We start from the raw sequence: 19,353 nt of genomic DNA, 5'->3' as shown, positions 1-19,353 counted from the left end.
ACATATCTGTAGGCTTTAATTTCGTTTAGGCTTTAATTTTGACCTTTGCAGGAAATAAATGAGGAGGGTGTCGATTTAATACAAATGTTATCATGAGGAGAAGATAGTTCTCAAGTGAACACACGGTTGAAATACGACATTACCCAGAAGTCTTTGTAAATGCAGACACTGCACCAAACTCGCGCGCTCCACCTGCAGGCACATCCACGCGCGACGCTAGCCCAACCATCGACATCACCACATCACACAAACGAGCGCACCAGAGGCAGAGTTGAAAAGAACAGGTGAGGGGAAATATTTATATTATTTTGCCGAAAATATATATTTTCAATCAGCACTGATAATTATTAACCTTTTTTACTATTTATTCATTTACGTTGCTCAAGTTTGGTGAGGCTGTGAGAGTCGTTATGAAGACAGGTTGGATAGCAGTACAGTAGTTAGTGCATTTCACAGCAATCGCCGTTTTGATCAACGACAAGTGTCCCATCTGTGACTGTACCTTCAGCTGATGGTTATTTTATATTAACCCGTGTTTAAAAAATGTATGGTCAACTCGCGTCGACATGTTGTTCATTGCTACATCTTACAGTTAGAGAATGCTGCAGTAAGACAGACTTGTGTGATGGTAAAGCTGAGTCAGCCGAAGACATCTGTCATGAATGTTTGCGGACTGGGTGGAGGTGGATGCATGTGCACTGTTACCATTGTGGACTCTGGTGTCTCTTCTCATTTGTGTGTCTGTTTGAAGTTCAACAGGATGTTGTTTTCTGTGTCTGCTGCTGCCTCCACCAGTACATTTGGTTACGTAGAAAAACACCCTCCTGCTTACATCAATAGGCTAGCTCTTCCAAGCTTACTCAGTGACTATGCAGCAACAACGAATGACAAATAAATAATTGAGTACACATAGTGCTCACCAATTAGCAACTCTTCCAGAATGTTAAAAAAAAATAGATCACATCACACTTTCACAGTGAATGAGTAAGATTATGAAGCCCAGAGTTTGATTATCCTGTAGTAAACAATTATGGTGTCCATGTAGCCTATAGCCTAATGCCCAAATTCGTATAAATTGCTTAAGAAATCATCATCATCCAATCAATTATTTCATATACATGGAAGTAATTAGGCCTACATATTTTATGTTGCGATTTTAAGTTAACACAGTTTTCAAATGTGTAATTACAGTTCACAACAACTTCGATTGTAGACTCGACTGATGCTTTAGAAAACCCTCCACATGCTACTTATTGTTGGTTACCGTACGGCTGTCATTTGTTCCTAATTAGGGCTACAGTATACGTGTAGCAGCCAGTAGCTGAGGCTTTGTTGTGTTTAGACTAGCTATCAGTGAAAGTTTGCTGTTTATTTAATTAATAAATCAGTAAGTGGTTCATTATGGTAGACGTCGTTATGACTGAGCGACTGTGTGCTGCACTGGCTCTACCACAGTCAGCTGTAGCCCTATTACATTTATCTGCTTATAAACTACACAGTCAAAGCATTAAAGCTCAGTCAGATGACTGTCTCAAAACGATGCTTAGGCCTAAACTCATAAACGGTGGCAATTTTGGTATTGGTTTACTGTGTGTGTCATGTATTTTATTTGAATCATCTTGTGTTTCTATTCTTTATCGTTGGGAAGGGCTTGTAAGCAAGCATTTCACGGTAGGTCTACACCAGTTGTATTCGGCGCATGTGACAAATACAATTTGATTTGATTAATGAGAAAGATAGATTTATGGGAAAGTTAGCCTAGCCTAACAACTAGAACGCTATTTGATTGGATTACATTACATGTTTTTAAGAGGTTAACAAGCAAGCAGTGGGCCATCATGTCATTTGTCATTCACACACATACATTTATACTGGAAGGGGATAGGCATATATAATGGAAAACAAATGACATCTTTCAGTTCTACACTCCCCTAATTATTCCTTTGATGGTACTAAAGCAATATAAGGGAGAAAATAACTATGAGTAAATCGTTCCTCTTAAAGTTATGCAATAGATATTTGTATGTAATTACACCCCATGTTTTGTCATGGCCAACCTTCCAAGAAATAGAAATAGCTAGAAGAGATCTGTCTTTGGCTGATGTCTGGGCTGTGTTCAGAACACACTGACAGCTAACTCAGCAGAGAGGTTGTATGTCCTATGTCAGCAGAAGGACCAGGCAGATCCCAGGTAGAACTCTTTGGGGTTCCGTGTAGAACCCTTTCCACAGAGGGTTCTACATGGAACCCAAAATAGATCTACCTGGAACCCAAAAGGGTTATCCTATGGGAACTTCCCCAGAAGCCTTTTGGAACCTTTTTTTCTAAGGCCTTACATGGAACCACACACAATAGTGCAGTAGCCTAAGTACACTAACAAGAAAGCAGTAGCCTAGTTGTCATTTAATTTTGCAGTCTGGTTTTATTTTGCAGGAGAAAAAAGGGCCCCATGTTATACAGAAAAGTGCTTATGTCCTCTTAGTGTTTTACTCCATCTCTCTCTGGGCTTTGATGATTATTGGCATTAAATTTGATGGAGGCGAGGGAGAATGCAGCTCACCTGGTCTCCCAGTCTACTCCTGTACTCTGTGTGCTGCTGAGAGAGCCCTAGATTGTGTGTCCTCACAGGGTGTCCTGTCCTCACAGGGCCAGAAAGAGAGCAGTGAATCTGTTTCTCAGTCACATCACCATAATGGTCCCCAGTGACTGTGCTGCGCCTGCGCTCTACTGCTGAGCTCGTTACCAACGATTCTCTCACTGGGGGACTGGAGCCGCTATAAATAGCCTCCAGTAGGTCTCTGGTGAGCAGGGCGGAGTGGGGGGGGGGGTTATTGACTGGAGTGTCCTGGCTGTCCACCTGCGTCCTCATTCCTCTGTTACGGTCCAAAGCTAAGGGTGACTTTTCCAGGGTGTGTGTGTGTGTGTGTGTGTCACAGAACACCATGTGGCCTCATTTGAAATGGGATGTCAAGGTCTCTGCTGTATAGGCTAGCTGCTGTTCCACAAAGTCAAAATTCCTGATTCAAGAACGCGCTCTAGTATCGCTGACCTCGATTTACCTAGCCTACTTTTTGGTATGCGACTGAAGACTATATTTTTTTCACAGCTTTATCTGTGTGTGTGCATGTGCAATGTGTAGGCTACACGTATGTGTGTGAATTATATACATTTACATTTACATTTAAGTCATTTAGCAGACGCTCTTATCCAGTGGGGAGATGGATGAGGAGGAGATCCATTGGTGTCACCTTCCACATTTGCAGCAGGCAAGCATGCAGTCAGTCAGGCAGGGCGAGGGGCAAACACTGCAGTGCTATAATCCCCATACATGGGGATGCACTCACTGCACAGAGCTCTCAGTACACACGGACAGAATACATTCATACTGCATACACGATGCAGCAGTGAAAATTCAGGCCGTACACAGCAGACTCTGTCAGAGACTGCAGCTCATGATTTCTTCGATTAAGTGCATACTTACACTGCTGATTGAAGAATGGCAAAGTGCAGGGAGACCTAGTGCCCAATAATTTATACACTAGATGACTGATATGGGGGCGCTGTGTTGTCGCCACCGTGCCTCCATCACTCCCTCACCATTGTAAATTATATTCTACATTCGTTTTTGCCACATTTATTCTATTACAGAGACCTTAATGTAGGTTGTCCAATCAAAAACGCGTCTTTTAACCAATGGGTAAAATAATGAATAATAATAATTAGTCCTCTAAGAAAACCAATGGTCCAACCTCATGTCTCTGTCATAATCCGTCCAAAAGTTATTTAAAACATTTTTACCTATTAGGATGGCCAAAATTAGGGTGACTAAATCAATGGAGGCCAGAGGGAAAAAAGTGTACAAAAATCAGGAAAATAGCATTGGGTCAGCTTGGCTCGATGTTGGGCGAGAATGAAGGCTAACTGACAGGCTTTCTATTGAACTCATCATCTTTGTGCTTGAATCCGGAGGACATAAAACAATATAGAGGTAAGATGTATATCTATTTTAAGGCATTTAATTTTTTCAAGATATTTTTTTCATATTTTAATATACACTTTTAATATTAATATGAAATTCCTGTTCTTTTTAGAAGATTTCTCACAAAAACAAGCGTATTTGTGAAATGTCAACGGAGCACTGAGTGTACCGCAAGATTTTTATTTTAAAATTTGGCTTTTTGCAACCCTTGGAAACAACTTAGCATATGACCACCACCACAACATGTAAAATCCTCAAAAGTCACAGTGAGAAAGCAGAACCGCTCTATCAATAGAGCTTGGTGCTTATTATTAGATGTATCAGGTTACGAAATCTGACCTTTTTGGATGTAATGTTAATGACATGTTAGAGAAAGACCCAACTGAACGATTCAGAACATGAAGAATCATATTTGTCTTGGTAAAATGTATTTTATAAAATAAGGAAGTGAAATTTCAGGACTGGGACTAAATATTAGCCGCTCAGGCTCTTTAACAGACCAGGATGCTTTGAGACTTACACAGCAACACAAATGTAACTTACTTTACTTTATGTAGTCTGTTATAATAACTAAATGATGTGGCAGTTTTGTTTGCATTGGCAGATTCTGTTTTGTTTGTTTTGGCTCTTGTTTCAACTGATTGCCATTTATCCACAATTAACCACTCAAGTCCAATTAGGCCCACACCACTCTGCCTGTACTGAATAGAATCCCTAGGATCTTAATTAGTGCCACTTTCAATTTCATGAGGAGCTTAATGAAATTGCTATTGTCATCCCTTCTCCCCTCACACAAGACACACACACATGATGCAGTGCTATTTGAAAGCAACTATCTCTGAGTTATCTGTGCCCATGAGGTTAGGCCTGGTCTGCATACCGTTGATCTGGCACATCCTTTGCTGCACTGGAGGCCCAGGAGCCTCTAATTGCAAAGATAAGGGCAGCTGGGCAGAAGGGAGTTGGGACAGGCGCTGGTTTGGCAGTCAGACTGGCGGGAAACAGTTGCACCTCTCATGCTAGATTAGAGTCTCTCTGAGAAGTCCTTGTGCATGCTTCTGAGTGCAGTTTGGATAGCAGCTTGCAGGGTCTCCGGCATCTTACTGTAGGAAACAAAGAAAGGTAAGGGTTAAGCACAGTCTCCATTTGTCATCTAATTAGTGTTCTCCATACTGTCCACATTATTTAATGTGTAGTTACTGATAGTCATTTGATTTAACAGTGTTCATGTGAAAATAACAAACATATTTCTTAACTGAATAATTCTACCTCTTTTGGTGAACATACCCAGAGAACAATGCCATTTTAGTCTTATGTACTCAGCATTGCAAACAGTAAGAGGAAATGTATTTCTCTATTCAGTAAGACAATAGCCAACAATCTCTTTGAGAGGATGGATAAATTGACAAAGTCAGGTTTGTAGGCCTCCTTGCTCGCACACGCCTTTTCAGTTTTTCCCACAGATATTCTATCGGATTAATTTCAGGGTTTTGTGATGGCTCCTCCAATACCTTGACTTTGTGGTCCTTAAGTAATTTTGCCACAACTTTGGAAGTATGCTTGGGGTCATTGTCCATTTGGAAAACCCATTTGCAACCAAGCTTTAACTTGCTGACTGATGTCTTGAGATGCTGCTTCAATGAATGCCCATAATTTTTCCTCCTCATGATGCCATTTATTTTGTGAAGTGCACCAGTTCCTCCTGCAGCAAAGCACCCCCACAGCATGATGCTGCCACCCCGGTGCTTCACAGTTGGGATGGTGTCCTTCAGGCTTGCAAGCCCCCTTTTTCCTCCAAACATAACGATGGACATTATGGCCAAACAGTTCTATTTTTGTTTCATCACACTAGAGGACATTTCTCCAAAAAGTACGATCTTTGCCCCATATGCAGTTGCAAACCGTAGTCTGGCTTTTTTATGGCGGTTTGGAGCAGTGGCTTCTTTCTTGCTGAGTGGCCTTTCAGGTTTTGTCGATATAGGACTCGTTTTACTGTGGATATAGATAATTTTGTACCTGTTACCTCCAGCATCTTCACAAGGTCCTTTGCTGTTTTTCTGGGATAGATTTGCACTTTTCGCACCAAAGTACGTTAATCTCTAGGAGACAGAACGCGTCTCCTTCCTGAGCGGTATGACGGCTGCGTGGTTCCATGGTGTTTATACTTGTGTAGTATTGTTTGTACAGATGAATGTGGTACATTCAGGCATTTGGAAATTGCTCCCAAGGATGAACCAGACTTGTGGAGGTCTAAAATTGTGGAGGTCTAAAATTATTGGCTGATTTCTTTTGATTTCCCATGATGTCAATCAAAGAGGCATTGAGTTTGAAGGTTGGCCTTGAAATACATCCACAGGACTCAAATCATGTCAATTGGCCTATCAGAAGCTTCTAAAGCCATGACATCATTTTCCTGGAATTTTCCAAGCTATTTAAAGGCACAGTCAACTTAGTGTATGTGAACTTGAAATAATCTGTCTGTAAACAATTGTTGGAAAATTACTTGTGTCATGCACAAAGTCTTAACTGACTTGCCAAAACTATAGTTTGGTAACAAGAAATTTGTGGAGTGGTTGAAAATTTGCACAAATTTCTATTGAGGTGCGGGGCAGAATGTTTTCAAATGTTTTGCGGTGACAAAAAAATGCATTCTGCCCGAATGCCAAACAATCAGGGCTTGACATTAACTTTTTTAGCCACTTGTAGGACAGATTTTTTCCCCCCAATAAAAGTTATGTAACACCATTGGCCAAAAGGGTGACTTAAAATGAGTGAAGTACATAGGTGGGATGTGAATGAATTTTCTGCATTTGCCCATAGATGATGTTATTGCATCCTAGCGGCCATCCCCTAAAATGTTTTACAAAAGGTAAAAAATAAAATAGACTACTACGCATTTGGCTCGCACACTATGGGAGTGACGTGAGGAATCGTGACATTAACAAAATATATTTAGGGAGCCAAATCTTTTCGAATATCCTATTGTACTGTGGTGGCACCAGAGAGATGTGTAGTAGTCTAGGCCTATCTGGCTATCTGTGTTTGGCGAAGCGCGCAGATGGAGGGAGTGACACACAGTCAACAAGCCTTGCTGGCTGTGCATCTTGTGATGGTTTGTAAAGCGTTATGGGCTACAGAGCAACTCTGCTTTCCACATAACTGGATCATTATAAACTGATTCACATGTTTGTGTCATCCTCTTGTCTTATTAGGCCTAGGTTACTATATGCGTTGTAGGTATATGCGTTGCACATTGCTAAAATAATATGGAAATAGACCTAGGCCAAGTACGCATAATTGTTTTCATAAGCTTTCATCAGCTGTACCCTAAGTTTTATTTTGACTCCTCATTAGATTTTTCCATATTGATATTGTTTGCTCAATTTTGTCTTCTTGTGGTCTAAAATATTTGTCATTCAAAATAAATCTGTGATTGATAATAGCATACTCCGACTCCGACTTTCATAATTATTCCTGTTTAAAAGCTGCAACTTTAGGACATTACACTTTATTAGAATAGTTTGGAAAATGCTCTTCATAACTTTAATTGTTCTTAATGTTTTTATGACATTTCAAATAGTAGGATTAGGCTTTTGGTTGTTTGGTTCGCAACGGCAAGGAGGGATGACTTTTTCCGATCTTGCATGTATGCATCATTTATGTCAGATAATGCTTTGCTCAACTGTAAAGTTTGTTCAAATTTCTCATTTGATTTTTATATCTTGGTATTGTTACTTTTATCTCTCTCATTATTACTTTAGGCCTCCCATGTTTTGGGTTTATTGAAAAACAACTTAAATCTTTCGGAGATAGCGTAGCACTCTGTAATATTCATTAATTTGTTTGATGAAATATGAAATAGTGCGGCAGGAGAAATCTAGCATGCATTCAACTGAGAGTGGCTTAATAGGCCTATTCATATCAAATTAAGAGAAAGTATAACATTTGGGCTTCTATAAAATAAGACACCGTAGTGTTCGTTATAAAAATACACTTTGGCTATTGGCCCAGATCATCTGACATTCGAGAGAGAAAAAAAAACATTTTCTGACCAGATATTTTGTGCTGCTTTGGTGAGACTCTTAGCTCTGTCTATATTGTTCTCTTTCTTTGTGTAAATATAACATATTTATTGAAAAAGGTTTTAGCAAATAGGAATATAGGCAATTTACTGCTGTGTACTGCCTGATCCAATTCTGATCGTAGTAATTGTTTAATATTGTGATTTCTTTTCTTGTCCATTCGGACAACTGAAATCTATATTCTGGTTGTCCAACATATTTTTCAGGCCAACTTCTGGAAAGCGATCAAATCTTTGAAACAAAACTCCACCTCCTTGTTGCCCCAGCAGGTTTTGACAGCCTCTGGTCCCATGCGGAAGACACATTTCAGTTGAATGCATTCAGTTGTACAACTGACTAGGTATCCCCCTTTCCCTACTAGACAACATTTTAATAACCATTTTGCTTCAGCTGGCCACCTGTTTGAAAGGATAGTCTCTGGAAATTCATCTCATTCCACTAGGGGAGTCCTTAAGTCACTTCAGATGTGTCCAAGTAAACAGGATTATTAGGGAAATCGTTCTTCTTGCAAAGAATGTAAACTCTTAAACTATTATTTAATCTGACTATCGACAATAATCATATTATTGTGTGCATGTAACCGTGCTCGGTGATGTAAAAAAAAATCCATAGGGGGTGATTTACTTGATTCCTTATTACTGCAGCTCTCTGCCCAACTTATTGCAGAACCATTGACCTATCTTTTTTACTTGACGATTGTTTCTGGTGTTATCCCTAAGATCTGGAATGCGGCACATGTTCTCCCCCTACATAAAGGAGGAGATCCTTCTGACTTAGATAACTACTAAATGATCTTGCCTTTCCAAAGTTTTAGAATCCCTCTCAGCTAAGAACTTTTTAAACTTCTATTCTTAATGTGCATCAATTCGGTTTTAGACCTGAACATAGTACTATTTCAGCTTGTTTTAGATGATGTGTTAAATTGATTAGATCATAAAAATCATTGTGCTGCCTTATTTATTGACCTTTCCAAGGCCATCAACACTGTTGACCATCACATTCTCATTCAAAGATGGACTGAAATAGGCCTGTGATTACTGATTACTTTTAGGGGCGACTGCCCCACAATTGCAGTTATCGATGGCAATTTGAATGCACAAAAATACCATGATGAGATCCTAAGGCCCATTGTGAGGCCCATTTTTTTTAAGGCATCTGTGACCAACAGATGCATATTATCTTTATTCCCAGTCATTTGAAATCCATAGATTAGGGCCTAATGGATTAATTTCAATTCACTGATTTCCTCATATGAACTCAATGAAAATGTTGCATGTTGCATTTATATTTTTGTATTAAAAATTAATTAAGTTTATCATAAGACATGAACAGAATGCATCAGTGATTCATATTTCCTGCAACTTTCTGAAGAAGTAACAAGAATCCCCCCTGGCTGTGTATGTGCAGTACATGCAGCTACCACTTTGTGTAGCCAATAGGATACTAATGAATCTTCTGATAGATGGAAAAGCTTTCCCAAAAACCTTCTCAATTAAATGGCAGAATGATATCTGGCAGAATGATATCATGATTATTTGCATAAATCCAGTGGGTATTTGTTTGCAAACTCAACCATCACGTGCGCTACAAAAACACTGCTAAACAACAGCCTCTTGCTAGGTGTGTACTGGAATTAAAGGGTAACTAAAAAATCCCAGACCTCAAAAGTGGTCTTATGATCTAGTTTAAGTATTGATGTGGACTTAGAACATCCAATTGAGTTGTTTTCTATTTAAAAAAACTGAAAAACAGGGGGAAATGGAAACCTGGAAAAACGAAACAGAGAACTTCATTTTGGAAAAAGCGGAATCAGGTTTAAAACTTAAATGGATTTTATAGAGCCCTACAGATTGCAACAGCCACTATTAAACATTTGGATGCCGTCTACCATTGCGCCATTTGCTTTATCACAGGTGACAGTTGTAATACTCATCACTGCATCCTATATCAAATGGTTGGCTGGTCAACATTGAAGTCCTGCTCCCGAGCGGCTAGATGTTCTTTACCATTCGGCCATCAGATTTTCCACCAATGCTCCTCACTTAAACTGGTCATCTCTGTATACCTGTCGTAAGACCCACTGGTTGATGCTTATTTATAAAACCATCTTAGGCATCACTCCCCCCTATCTTGAGATATCTACTGCAGCCCTCATCCTCCACATACAACACCCGTTCTGCCAGTCACATTCTCTTAAAGGTCCCCAAAGCGCTCACATCCCTGGGTCGCCCCTTTTTTCAGTTCGCTGCAGCTAGCGACTGGAACGAGTTGCAACAAACATTCAAACTGGACAGTTTTATCTCACTCTCTTTATTCAAAAACTCAATCATGGACTCTCTTACTGACAGTTGTGGCTGCTTTGTGTGATGTATTGTTGTCTCTACCTTCTTGCCCTTTGTGCTGTTGTCTGTCCCCAAATAATGTTTGTACCATGTTGTGTACCATGTTGTGTTGCTATTATGTTGTGTTGCTACCATGCTGTGTTGTCATGTGTTGCGGCCTTGTTACGTTGTTGTCTTAGGTCTCTATTTATGTAGTGTTGTCTCTCTTGTCGTGATGTGTGTCCTATATTTATATTTTATTTATTTTTAATCCCAGCCCCGGTGCCCGCAGGAGGCCTTTTGCCTTTTGGTAGACCGTCATTGTAAATAAGAATTTGTTCTTAACTGACTTGCCTTGTTAAATAAAGGTTAAATGAAAATAAATTAAATATAAGTCCCATAGATCACTTCATTACTCCCTTTTTGTTTACAAAGCTCTACTACACTGTAACACTTCAGGTGTCGTAGGTGTGTGGAGTCAAACGCAGGAGACAGTGAGTGCAAAGCTGTGCGTCTTTAATAGCGCCAACGCATCCCAGGGTGCTCACAATAGTAACGGCCCCAAACACAGGGAATGAGAATGTACAACAGAAAACGTAACGACCAGGCACTAACACGTACTTCTAACAACAGAGCCGAAGGTTACACTGCAATAATCCCGCACAACAACCAGGCGGGCCGGCTGTCTAATAAAGACAAACTAATTAGCTGATTTAATCATCAACAGGTGCTACCACTAAACATACAAGGAGGGAGAGGAAAAACAATCAGTGGCAGCTAATAGGCCGGTGACGACGACCGCCGAGCGCCAACCGCCCGGGAAGGGGAAACACCCTCGGTCGGACTCGTGACAGTACCCCCCTCCTGACGCGCGGCTCCCGCAGCGCGCCGACACCGGCCTCGAGGTCGCCCGGAGGACGAGGTGCAGGGCGATCCGGATGGAGGCGATGGAAATCCCTCAACATGGATGGATCCAAGATGTCCCTCACCGGTACCCAGCACCTCTCCTCCGGACCGTACCCCTCCCAGTCCACGAGGTACTGCAGGCCCCTCACCCGGCGTCTTGAGTCCAGAATGGCCCGGATCGTGTACGCCGGGGTCCCTCGATGTCCAGAGGGGGGAGGGACCTCCGGTACCTCACTGTCCTGCAGGGGACCAGCTACCACCGGCCTGAGGAGAGACACATGAAACGAGGGGTTAATTCGATAATAGGAAGGGAGTTGTAATCGATAACACACCTCGTTTATTCTCCTCAGGACTTTAAAGGGCCCTACACACTGCGGACCCAGCTTCCGGCAGGGCAAGCGGAGAGGTAGGTTTCGGGTCGAGAGCCAGACCCTGTCCCCGGTACAAACACGGGGGCCTCACTGCGGTGGCGGTCAGCACTCCTCTTCTGCCGTCCACTCGCTTGTCGTAGAGACTCCTGGACGGCCCTCCAGGTCTCCTTGGAGCGCTGTACCCATTCCTCCACCGCAGGAGCCTCGGTCTGGCTCGGATGCCATGGTGCCAGGACCGGCTGGTATCCCAACACACACTGAAAAGGGGACACGTTAGTAGAGGAGTGGCGTAGTGAGTTCTGAGCCATTTCAGCCCAGGGAATGTATCGTGCCCACTCCCCTGGCCGATCCTGGCAATACGACCGCAGAAACCTACCCACCTCCTGGTTCAATCTCTCCACCTGCCCATTACTCTCGGGGTGATAACCGGAGGTCAGGCTGACAGAGACCCCCAAACGTTCCATGAACGCTCTCCATACCGAGACGTGAATTGGGGGCCCCGATCAGAAACGATGTCCTCCGGCACCCCGTAGTGCCGAAAGACATGGGTAAATAATGCCTCCGCAGTCTGCAGGGCTGTAGGGATACCGGGCAACGGGAGGAGACGGCAGGACTTAGAAAACCGATCCACAATCACTAGAACCGCGGTGTTCCCCTGAGACGGCGGAAGATCGGTCAGGAAATCTATGGACAGATGTGACCATGGCCGCTGTGGAACGGGGAGGGGTTGTAGCTTCCCTCTAGGAAGGTGCCTAGGAGCCTTACTCTGAGCGCACACTGAGCAAGAGGAGACATAACCCTTAACGTCCTTAACCAACGTAGGCCACCAATACCTCCCCTGAAGGCTCCCCACTGTCCTCGTCACCCCAGGGTGACCCGAGGAGGGTAGGACGTGAGCCCACCGAATCAGCTTGTCCCGAACATCAAGCGGCACGTACCTTCGCCCCGCTGGACACTGAGGAGGCGCGGGTTCAGCCCGTAACGCCCGCTCGATGTCCGAGTCCACCTCCCATACCACTGGGGCTACCAGCTTAGAGGCGGGAAGGATGGGAGTAGGTTCGGTGGACCCATCCTCGGTGTCGTAAAGGCGGGACAGTGCGTCAGCCCTCACGTTCTGGGAGCCCGGTCTATAAGACAAAGTAAACCGGAACCGGGTGAAGAATATGGCCCACCTTGCCTGACGTGGGTTAAGTCTCCTTGCAGCCCGAATATACTCCAGATTCTGGTGGTCGGTCCAGATGAGAAAAGGGTGCTTAGCCCCCTCAAGCCAGTGTCTCCACACCTTCAGAGCTCTAACCACCGCTAGCAACTCCCGGTCCCCCACATCATAGTTACGCTCCGCTGGGCTGAGCTTCCTTGAGAAGAAAGCGCAGGGGCGGAGTTTTGGTGGCGTACCCGAGCGCTGTGATAGCACGGCACCCACCCCAGCCTCGGACGCGTCCACCTCCACTATGAATGCTAGAGAGGGATCCGGATGCGCCAACACGGGCGCCTCAGTGAACAGCGCCTTCAACTTGTTGAATGCCCTGTCCGCCTGTGCTGACCACTGCAATCGCACCGGGCCCCCCCCCAGCAGTGAGGTAATGGGAGCCGCTATCTGGCCAAAACCCCGGATAAACCTCCGGTAGTAGTTGGCAAAACCCAAAAACCGCTGCACCTCCTTTACCGTGGTTGGAGTCGGCCAATTACGCACGGCCCTAATGCGTTCACCCTCCATCACCACCCCGAGGTGGAAATGCGATATCCCAGAAAAGAGACGGCTCGTTTAGAGAACACGCATTTCTCAGCCTTGACGTATAGGTCATGCTCCAGCAGTCTTCCAAGCACTTTGCGCACCAGAGACACATGCGCGGTGTGAGTGGCCGAGTAGATCAGAATGTCATCGATATAAACAACCACCCCTGACCGCACAGGTCCCTGAGAATCTCGTCTACAAAGGATTGGAAAACGGCTGGAGCATTCTTTAACCCATACGGCATGACGAGGTACTCATAGTGGCCGGATGTAGTACTAAATGCGGTTTTCCACTCGTCTCCCTTCCGAATACGCACCAGACTATACGCGCTCCTGAGATCCAGTTTTGTGAAGAACTGCGCTCCGTGGAACGATTCCACCGCCGTAGCGATGAGAGGTAGAGGGTAACTATACCCCACTGTGATGGCGTTTAGACCTCTATAATCGATACACGGACGCAAACCTCCCTCCTTTTTCCTCACAAAAAGAAACTCGAGGAGACGGGTGAAATGGAGGGCCGAATGTACCCCTGTCCCAGCGACTCCGTGACATATGTCTCCATTGCCAACGTCTCCTCCTGGGACAGCGGGTACACATGACTCTTGGGAAGCGCAGCGTCTACCTGGAGATCTATCGTACAATCCCTTCCCGGTCGATAAGGTGGTAATTTAGTCGCTTTCACTTTACTGAAAGCGATTGCCAAATCGGCATACTCGGGGGAATGCACACCGTGGAACCCTGGTCTGGACTCTCCACCGACGTGGCACCGATGGAAACTCCCAAACACCTTCCAGAACACTCCTCTGACCACCCCTGGAGAACCCCTTGTCTCCACGAAATTTTAGGATTGTGCCGGGCCAGCCAGGAGTCCCCAGCACCACTGGAAACGCAGGCGAATCAATAATAAAAAAACTGATACGCTCCCTATGATTCCCCTGCGTCACCATGTCCAGTGGGACCGTGGTCTCCCGACCATCCCTGACCCTAATGGCCGGCTATCTAGGGAGTGCACGGGGAAAGGAGAATCTATCGGCACCAGCGGAACCCCTAACTTAAGGGCGAGTCCGCGATCCATAAAGTTCCCAGCTGCGCCTGAATCGACTAGCGCCCTATGCTGGGAAGAGGGAAAAAAGTGAAGGAAAGAGATTAAGACAAACATATGGCCAACAAGGGATTCTGGGTGAGTCTGATGCTGACTCACCTGGGGTGACCGAGAAGCGTTCCGCCTGCCATCTCTACTCCCAGACGGACCCCCAGCACCGATCAGACGTGTGTCCTCTCCGACCACAGTTGGTGCAGGGAAGGCCTCCTCCTCCGGTACCCCTCGGCGCAGCCCCTCCCAACTCCATCGGAATGGGAGCGGAGGGGCCGGGTGGTGGAACGCACAGGACCCTCTCTGAACGCCCGCGGGCAGCCAGCAGATTGTCCAGTCGAATGGACATGTCAATCAGCTGATCCAGTGACAGAGTGGTGTCCCGACACGCTAACTCCCGGCGGACGTCCTCTCGGAGACCACACCTGTAGTGGTCCATAAGGGCCCTGTCGTTCCACCCAGATCCGGCTGCCAAGGTCCGGAACTCCAGCGCGTAATCCTGGGCGCTCCTCCTCTCCTGCCTGAGATGAAAAAGTCGTTCTCCCACCGCTCGGCCGTCTATAGGGTGATCAAATACGGCACGTCTGGGCCATTCCAGACTGCGTTCGCCCACTCCAGAGCACGACCCGTGAGGCAGGAGATGAGGACACTCACCCTCTCCGCTCCTGAGGGAGGGGGTCTAACGGTGGCCAGGTATAGCTCCAGCTGAAGCAGAAACCCCTGGCAACCCCCGCCGCTCCATCATAAGCCCTCGGTAGCGTCAGACGAAGGGTGCTGGAGTCGAGTGATGGGGAGACCGGAGTCGGGGTGCCGAAGGTGGAGAGAGGAGACCACTCCTCTCCCATCGGTCCATTCTCTCCATCACTTGATCCATCGCGGATCCGATCCGATGGAGAATGGTGGTGTGGTGGAGAACCCGTTCCTCCATCGATGGGAGAGGGTTGGCTGCTGCTCCTGCTGACTCCATTCGATTTGATTTGGGTGCGGGATTCTGTAACACTTCAGGTGTCGTAGGTGTGTGGAGTCAAACGCAGGAGACAGTGAGTGCAAAGCTGTGCGTCTTTAATAGCGCCAACGCATCCCAGGGTGCTCACAATAGTAACGGCCCCAAACACAGGGAATGAGAATGTACAACAGAAAACGTAACGACCAGGCACTAACACGTACTTCTAACAACAGAGCCGAAGGTTACACTGCAATAATCCCGCACAACAACCAGGCGGGCCGGCTGTCTAATAAAGACAAACTAATTAGCTGATTTAATCATGAACAGGTGCTACCACTAAACATACAAGGAGGGAGAGGAAAAACAATCAGTGGCAGCTAATAGGCCGGTGACGACGACCGCCGAGCGCCAACCGCCCGGGAAGGGGAAACACCCTCGGTCGGACTCGTGACATACACAAACTTCCAATTTACCTAACTTCGTTCAATTTAGTTAAATCCTTTAGTTTTAGTGCCCTCCATTGTTGGAATAACCTGTATCTAATCTTGATTCCTTGGTTTTGCTAGGGAGTTTAGGTGTTGAATGAATTCATTGATGATTGCAGTTGTTTCGAATGATTGTACTGGTTTATTTGTTCAAATTGTAGTAATGGTACCTTGTAGTTTTTTAAATTCCTCTTGTTTTATTTGGAATGTTCATTTTCTTGATTGTTTGTACTCAGGACACCATTGTAAATGAGATCCTGGTCTCAATTGGGCTCCCCTGAATAAATTCAAGTTTGTATCAATACATTATTGTGTTTCTGCCTTGGTATAGGTTCTGAGATTAAATAGGCTATGATGCCGTGCTCCTATACTTTAATTAGGCTATTTACCTGCCTGTGCCATTAAACCCCTACAACTCATCCAGAACGCCGCAGCCCGTCTGGTGTTCAACCTTCCCAAGTTCTCTCACGTCACCCCGCTCCTCCGCTCTCTCCACTGGCTTCCAGTTGAAGCTCGCATCCGCTACAAGACCATGGTGCTTGCCTACGGAGCTGTGAGGGGAACGGCACCTCAGTACCTCCAGGCTCTGATCAGGCCCTACACCCAAACAAGGGCACTGCGTTCATCCACCTCTGGCCTGCTCGCCTCCCTACCACTGAGGAAGTACAGTTCCCGCTCAGCCCAGTCAAAACTGTTCGCTGCTCTGGCCCCCAATGGTGGAACAAACTCCCTCACGACGCCAGGACAGCGGAGTCAATCACCACCTTCCGGAGACTCCTGAAACCCCACCTCTTTAAGGAATACCTAGGATAGGATAAGTAATCCTTCTCACCCCCCTTTAAGATTTAGATGCACTATTGTAAAGTGACTATTCTACTGGATGTCATAAGGTGAATGCACCAATTTGTAAGTCGCTCTGGATAAGAGCGTCTGCTAAATGACTTAAATGTAATGTGACCAGTAGCCCCAAAGGGCAGTGCACAATTGGCTCAGCACTGTCCAGGTTAGGGGAGGGTTTGGCCAGCGGGGCTTTCCTTGGCTAATCGCCCTTTAATGACTCCTTGTGGCGGGCTAGGCATGAACTGAGAAACTTATCCTTATTTTAGATTTGTGTTTTCTCTTTAAAAACTAAACATAGTATTGCAAGCTGACTTCGGTCATCATTCAAACGTTGTTTCCTCCGACACATTGGTATGGCTGACTTCCGTGTTAAACAAGCAGTGTGTTAAGAAGCAGTACGGCTTGGCTGGTCATGTTTCTGAGAACGAATGTCCCGGCATGTTGGGTTGTTGCAGCGATTAGACAATGACAACTACCAATTGAATATCACAAAATTGGGGTAAAGTATATAAAAAGTAATATATATATAAATATATGATCAATATATGATCAAATTTGATAAATACAACCTTTGCGGGAAAACTGCCGCACGTAAGATTTAGAGTATTTTTTTGGTGCACGCATTTTTGATAAATAAGGCCCCAGACCTTTTTCTGCAGGTCTGTTTTTAGATGCTGGTATGTGCAGGAAACAGACTGCATACTTGGACAGGACCGTAGTCCGCCTCACTAACTGTGTGGAATGCTACTAAAAATCAGTCATCTGGGCCAAGCCATTCAGTTAGAAACATGTGCACTGCTAGGGTCTTTGCACATGGCTGTCAAGTCTAGCTATTTTGTATCCAATGTCCAGTACATATTAAATTAGCCATTTTTAAAAATTCATTCATACTAAATTTGATGCTTAAAATTATAATTTGCGTCAGCAGTGAAAACATGATCTGATATGATATTGGTCCAGTCGTATTTAGGCAGCCATTCAAGGTAAACAGGGGTAGCTGGTTTATGGATCTCTGTGACGTCTGTGTGTGGAATTCAGTGGCATCATGTGATATTTGTTCTCAACAGCTGTGAGGCGGTCCAGCTATTATAGTCTGATGTGCTGGTATTTAAACACCCACAATGAAATGAACATCAAATAGCTCTCATGCCAAAGCTCTGTGTAGCTAACATAGGCCTAGGTGACACCTTTTCAAGGCATCAGACGATATTTGTGGAGATGTGGACAATAGCACTACTGGTATGTCACTGTGCCATTGCAGTAACAGGTATCCTAGCTTCTGGTAGACCTACAGTATGCCACTGTGGTATTAGGCCTACACAGTAACAAGTCGCTTCCAGCAGTTCCAGAGCTGTGTTTAAGCTGTGTCTAAGTTCTATGGAATCGACCATCCAGTCTTTGGAGCAAGGTCGGCAGCTGAGGTTGAGGTTGCTGAGATCAGGCTTTGACCTCCGGTGTGAATACTGTGAGAGAGCTTTGACACTGGCAGTACAGGAAGTTTGGCCCTTGGGGAGCCTAGCTCTGACTCCGAGAAAAAGATGATAAAACATTAAATATACATGAAAGCCTAGCCCAGCTTCTGGATGGTGGTGAAGTGTGTGTGTGTGTGTGTGTGTGTGTGTGTGTGTGTGTGTGTGTGTGTGTGTGTGTGTGTGTGTGTGTGTGTGTGTGTGTGTACAATACATAGCAAAACTTGACAATATGTATGTATTATAAGGCTTTCTCAGGTGTCAGAAGAACCACTTTAGATATTCGCTCCACAGTGATGTACTGTAAAGGCTTTCTCACATCGATTGAGACAGAGCCACATCTGACTCAAGAAGTTGCTGTAAACTCAGCATTTTCTCTCCCGTCTCTGCTTTAATCTCATCAGGTCACAACACATACCTTCCTGTTGAACGTGGAACGAGTGGGAGCTCGGTTTGTTGTATTGGAAAGTTTGTTGTTTAGGAAAGTTTTGAAAGTCTATTGAAAAAGTTTGGTTACTAGCTAGCTACCTTTTGAGATGGGATGCCGCAACGTGGTTGGCATCAGTTGCTGGGACCACTACTATCTGTCCAGTGATCCTGCCAATAAGGCCAGGTCTGAGGAACTGCTTGGCGTAGCAGCTAGTCTAGCTGCTAGCTAGCAGGCTATCAAGCTAGTGGGGTTTTCTTGAGGGCTTGAACACAGCCTACACAGCCGGTTAACCATTGTGCCTGGGTTCGCAGATTGTCCCGGGCTTGAGGCTGTCTAGATCCCTGCAGGTTTATTTTTTTATAATAAAACATAATAAAAACATGTATTGAATATTTAAAACATACAATATACTTGCAGTGAAGGCGCTCAACAACTACATGCCATTAGTCATCTAACAGCCTCCCATCCAGAGCAACACACAGAAGCAACCAGGGTCAACGCCCTGCTCAAAGGCACGTCGAAAGATCTCCTACAAGGTCAAAAACGGGGACTCCTTCAGCCACCGGCCCAAGCTCCCAACTGCCAGGCCACCAGCCCTCCAAGACCCCCCTCCCACAGTTCCCCATGAGCTGCCCCGTCAACCATCCGAAGGATATTTTAAACTAACAAAAAGAGTTCTACAAGCAGTTGTTACAAC

At 45.0% G+C, this 19,353-nt stretch overlaps 1 protein-coding gene across 3 annotated transcripts in view; it reads left to right on the top strand.

Moving 5' to 3' along the window:
• Nucleotides 1-205: 205 nt before the first annotated feature.
• The window catches only part of LOC118391155 (cytospin-B-like), a 162,819-nt gene continuing 143,671 nt past the window's right edge, over nucleotides 206-19,353 (top strand). For all 3 annotated transcript variants that reach the window (XM_035782241.2, XM_035782243.2, XM_052457871.1), the window contains exon 1: nucleotides 206-284. The gene's annotated coding sequence lies outside the window, so the exon portion shown is untranslated. The remainder of the gene's footprint in view (nucleotides 285-19,353) is intronic.

This window comes from Oncorhynchus keta, chromosome 12 (genome assembly GCF_023373465.1).
Source record: "Oncorhynchus keta strain PuntledgeMale-10-30-2019 chromosome 12, Oket_V2, whole genome shotgun sequence".
Classification (NCBI taxonomy): Eukaryota; Metazoa; Chordata; class Actinopteri; order Salmoniformes; family Salmonidae; genus Oncorhynchus; species Oncorhynchus keta.
The sequence above is the reverse complement of the archived record's forward strand: the minus strand, read 5'-3'. Positions and strand labels throughout refer to the sequence as shown.